At 41.7% G+C, this 5,360-nt stretch overlaps 1 long non-coding RNA gene across 1 annotated transcript; it reads right to left on the bottom strand.

Annotated features, from left to right (window-relative positions):
* Positions 1-425: 425 nt before the first annotated feature.
* Positions 426-5,144, bottom strand: LOC115485115 (uncharacterized). The gene is made up of 3 exons (XR_003945864.2): positions 3,048-5,144; positions 2,728-2,836; positions 426-1,196 (listed from the first exon to the last, which is right to left on the bottom strand). It is a non-coding gene; the product is annotated as an uncharacterized LOC115485115 (long non-coding RNA).
* Between the last annotated feature and the right edge of the window lie 216 nt (positions 5,145-5,360).

Genomic DNA, 5,360 nt, shown 5'->3' with positions numbered 1-5,360 from the left:
GTTATATTTTATAAGAGTCTCTGCATTTTTATTGGATATAGCAGAACAGCCAGCACCACCACCGCTGTGAAAAAGTGCAGACTAAACCCCCATGAAATGATAAAAGATAAAGGAACTTGAGTGTAGCTAGAAAAAATTAACGTTTTAAAAGCTAATCTATTTGAGATAGGCTCTACCTACAGACTTATCCAAGGAAGAAAACTAACATTTATTACATCAGACACAGATACATAGAACATTGCTCTAAACTGGGAAGAAAAAAGGTATTTTACATTTCAAATACTTTGCAAGCAATTAAAAGTTAACGTGTCACAAGAAATCGTTTCAGCTACCCTCCCTTTCCCCAAAAATCTTTTTATCTGTAAGCCCTAGTAAATGGTCCCTCCATTGAAGTGGGCACCTGTAAATTACTACAGTGTGATAAACAGAAGCAGATGAAGAAGACACTTAAGCTGCTATATGTGGCTGTAGTACATAATCACAAATAGCTCAGTAACTTTTTATGATGCTTACTGATTACCCTGACCGCAGTCATTCTAATCTTGGCAACTGGCCACTGCCACCTCTACCAATGCAAGCTTGCAAACGAACAGGTAACCTGGACCTTGACCATGTTTTCTATTGGTCATCTTTGCTTGAGAATAACTGGAGTCCAAATACCACCTGCAACCCTTTTTTGGCTCTCAGGAAGAGGCTAACAGACCTCTATATAGTGCCAGCTTTCTCTTTGCATAGGCAACAAGAACGCAAGCCTCATAAAGCACACAGTTAGGAAAATTAGCATTCAGATGGCCTAAGTATACTCTAACATTAGTTGAATTCCCAAACCCATGTAAAAATACATTCTAAAATAACCTCTTTAAAGGGGATCTTCAAAGTTGAAGATTATAAATAAACAAGAAACCAACTCCCTGTAGACTCAATCAGGGTTGTCAATTCCCAAGAGGTTCTTAGTCCTCCATGATACATTTGATACAACTAGTACACAGTGGGAATATACTGATACATCACTACATTATTAGAAGTTGTAGGTGCAGATTTCTATCCATCTCCCCTTTCAAAGACTTGCTGGCAGAGGTCAGTTACTTCCCATAAAATTTCTTATTCAGAAGGAAGATCAGAAGATTGACATTCACTTTTGCTCTGTTGAACAACTTCGTGACAGCAACACCTTCATACTGCAGCTGCAAGAGATCCTGCCAAAGAGAGTATCTTAATGAGTGAAGAATCCTCAAGAGCTGACAGAGAATATAAAAGACCCTGTAGTACAGTAGATCCCAAGGAATATCAACAAAAAAGTAAATGGCATAAGACAGAAAAGCGAGAGACTTATTAAAGAGCCACTTTTACTGTGTAAAAAGTAGTCATTCTAAGGCATTTAAGGTCTTAATTATTTTAAGCAGTGGGTTAAAAAAAAATTACAAATGAGAACAGAAAGAGAAGACCATTCTAAGTAACCCAAATTTCAGATCTAGCCATCCCCAGCCTTGTCATTTGCGCAGTAGCCATACAGTTGCTGTAACATTTAGAACATTTAGGTTTCCTATGTGCCCAATTCTATTATGTACCCATGAAACATTACAACATTCCACAGTGTCTCTTTCTGGAAGCTTCATTTGCCACAGATCTCAGGGTAGCATCTTACAGCACTTCAATCTACAGCGCAAAAAGAAATGGCATCTCAGTCGGTATGCATCTGATGTCGATTCAGTCTCTCAGGTGTTTACGTAGACAGTATTTCTAGTTATACTTTGCTTTGTCAGCAATGCACCTGCACTGATTTTATCTCACCGATTAAATTCTTTCCGCAATCCCACTCCTGCAGGTAACACGGTGGGTAGGTGTGGGCATATGGGTGGACGTGTGTGATGTTGTATCCCTTGTTGCTGTCCTCTGACAACACCTGCTTTATCTGCAAAGCACTGCTACAAAGGCATAGTGGTATAGTAAACCATGTGTCTCAGAAGTGAGTGACCTTGGGTAGCCCCACAAACCAACAAGTTCATTACTAGCTCTGACAGATTAGGACTGGAACATACTAGGGGAGTCCTCAAAGCAAAAAAAAAGGTGTAAGGCAGCTGTACATCCCATCAGCCAAGTTGGCATGGACTAACTGCAACGCATGGTGCTACTGTGTACAATCTGTTTCTAGAGGCCTGAGCCTTCCACAGCTAACAAACCTAATGAAGACCAAGATGGACAGGGGGTGGGGAAAGAAAGGGACAGAGACACCAGGTGTGAAAATACTGGCATGAAAAAAAGAACAGGGAACCGTCAAGTCAGCATGCCTGTTCTGGTGGCCTAAGTAAAGGCTGACACCTAAGGAAACAAACAGGTACGTGTAGGGTAACAGAAAGAATACCAATATACAATGACTGGCTGAAGCCATCACACACAAGCCAAGGTGACTGAAAAGAGACTCCAAAGCCAAAAGACTCCAAAGCTCTCTGCTGTAGCAGGAAATTGTTGAAAACACAACTTTTTGTTTTGTGTGTGTATGTGTACACATAACTAAGAACACAGACCGACATCAGGCTTTCATTAGCAAAGAAACAAAAAGCAGTTTTGATCCCCTGTATGTATGTGTTGCATCTGTTTCACCTGCAACAAATGGTTACTTTTGAGAGCATTATTCAGACCATTTAGGCAAAAAACATGTTATTGCTATTTTGATGAAGAGACTCGCAGGGGAACTTACACGACACTATTAAATAGGACAGTTCTTACCTGATAATGTAACATAAATGTTTCCATCTGTACATCCATGAATTTTGCTTTAACCTCAAAATCTCCTGCTTCTTCTGTTGGACTGATTTCAAAAATCACGTTTTTAAACCTATGAAATTGAGAAATGAAAAATCACAGGGAGGGAATATATGAGATGAAACCTGAAGATAAATTTTTAAGAATTCTCTTATTATCTCTTTATTCTATTATCTTTATTTGAAATGAAATTATCCTCATTTTCGACTCAGCAGATACAAGCATTTGCTGTTTTCATTACTGATTGACACAAATCACAAAAAAATTTTCACAATATTGCTCACCAAATTGATGATGTGGGGATCTACTTCCCTTTCCTGTAGGGCATGTAGAATGTGTTGCTGGCTTACGGTGGCAAAACCTTGGCGATGTCCACAAATACAACACCCAGGGGTTTGTGTTCTCCTTTTGCTGACCAATTATGGTTTACAGGAGTTTCAGCTTTTCAGAGCATCCCACTACTCTTATAAAGCCTCTTTGCCTTGGTTTGAGGGGGCAAGCCTTGGTCAGTTTGGCTGTTAAAATCCTGGAGAACAGTCTAAGCAAGATTGAACCAATTGGGATGGGTCTCCAGTTGTTAATGTCCTTTAGGCGCCCTGGTTTGGTTGACTTAGGAATCAAAACAGTCCTGCAACCCCTCAGCATGTCTGGGATTTTTCCTGATGTTAACCATAAGCTGAAGATCTCCCTGGTTCGGGAGTACTCTGGATCCATCTTCTTAATGTCTCTTAGAGTAATCCTGGACTGGGAGCTGAGTTTTTGCTCATCTCCTGTGTATTCTTCTCAATTCCTTTTGCTTTAATTAAGTCTCTGAAGAGCACTATTGTCAGCACTATTGTCAGCTTTCCCATTAATTTGGAAGTTCCCAAGGCTATTAAATGTTCCAGGTGTTTCCCATCTGGCTTTAAAAACTGAATAAAGTTCGCTGGGAGGGATTTCACAGGAAAAACACTCTATGTCATTCAGGATAATTTTAGCAAGTTTTCCCCTATCTAGATGGGACAGGTCCTGGAAGTGAAGATAATTACTTTTCTTCTTAACTGCTGTTCTTTTCTTCCACTTTTGGAAAGGTCTCATTGGTCCTTTTTCCTGGGTCCCCATTTTTCTCTTATCTCTGGTTGCTATTCTTATCTGGCTGATTGATTCAAGGCATCAGAAGCATTCCTGTGCTGATTGATTGATTGTTGATTGCATCTCCTGGCCATCTAGGAAGTGCTTGAATGCCCGAGGGAAGGTGTTGATTGTGCCAGCTGATAGCCATTCCCTGAGGGTTCTGAGATAGTTGGCCTGCAGCTGCCCCTCCCTCTGGCAGCTGCTGTTTCCCAGCTGTTCCTTATCAGGGTGACTCATCTTGGCATCTGTTTTCCTTCCAGCAGCTGGTCTCCCAGGCATCTGACTCCTCCCAAGGTCTTTTTCCAATTCTGTTCTAAGGCCCACAGCAGCTCTCCTGGTTTCATGACTCATCCCAGGTTCCTTATGTACATCCTCAGCTGGTTTCTTGGGCAGCAATCTCCTTTTGTCCCTGATTTGTTTAGCTGTTTTGGTTGTGATGTGTGTTCTGCAATGAGTTTATCGATGCTCTTGTTCCATTCAAACTGAGCCTCCAATCTTATCAGTAGTTCTTCCTCCTCTTTAGTCCAGCATCTTTTGTGGGCTCCTCAGTTGGAAGTCTCTTTTGGGTGGGAAACAGTGACCCTTTCCTGATTTCTAACCAATGCATGTGCCAATCTTTTGTGTTGTTCCAGACCAATTTTCATCTTGAAGTCCCTGCTGCATTCCTTACATATCCGCTATCTCGGCTGGAGCCATTTCTGCTGTTCTGCATTCAGGAAAGTGACAAACAATACCATGAAAATTACTCTTTTTTTTTACACATTAAGCACACTGAAAACAAACCCTCCTTTTCCCGTGGGCTACCCTCAGATGTTCAATCAAGCCCAACACACAGTTCACCTGGGTACCGCAGAAAGGACAGGGTGGATTTTTTTATCAGGAACAGTCACGGTAAGGATGTCTTCCAGTGTCTTTTCCCTGCGGTTCTCTGTCTCAGCTGGGGATATTGCCAGCTTGGTGTCGTTCTCCAGCTCAGGATGCGATGTTTCTGGTGTGCCCTCAGTCTCACACTCACTGGTTCTCTTCCTGTTGTCAAGCACAAACAATTCACAGTTCCTCGGAAGGCAGATCTTCAGTCCCAGTCTCGGCCGTGGTGCAAGCTGTTCATACACCTCTGGCAGCCTGCTCAAGCCCTCCCAGCTTGTGGAAAAATGAACACATTCAAAGTTATTCATAAGTAAGTCCAATCTATAAAACTCTAAGTTCACCAGAGAAGCCAATTCATTATCTGCCAAATCAGGGGGTTCAGAGGGTAAATTTTTCAGCACTGGGTCTACCCCTTTTTTTGACAACAGGTCTACTTTGTGTTTAGAAAATAAAGACACCAGATTTACCTTGCAAAATTGAGACAAGGTGTCCAGTTCAAGTCCCTGGGACACCGGGTCAGCCCAGTGATGTTTAGAGATTTGGGTCCCAACTGATACTTGGTACAGGCATATCAGCAGCCCCATTTTACAGAGCCGGATAGTAAATTTGCCACAATT

This window comes from Serinus canaria, chromosome 28 (assembly GCF_022539315.1).
Source record: "Serinus canaria isolate serCan28SL12 chromosome 28, serCan2020, whole genome shotgun sequence".
In the NCBI taxonomy this organism is placed as follows: Eukaryota; Metazoa; Chordata; class Aves; order Passeriformes; family Fringillidae; genus Serinus; species Serinus canaria.
Note: the sequence above shows the minus strand (reverse complement) of the source record. Positions and strands in the feature narration are given on the sequence as shown.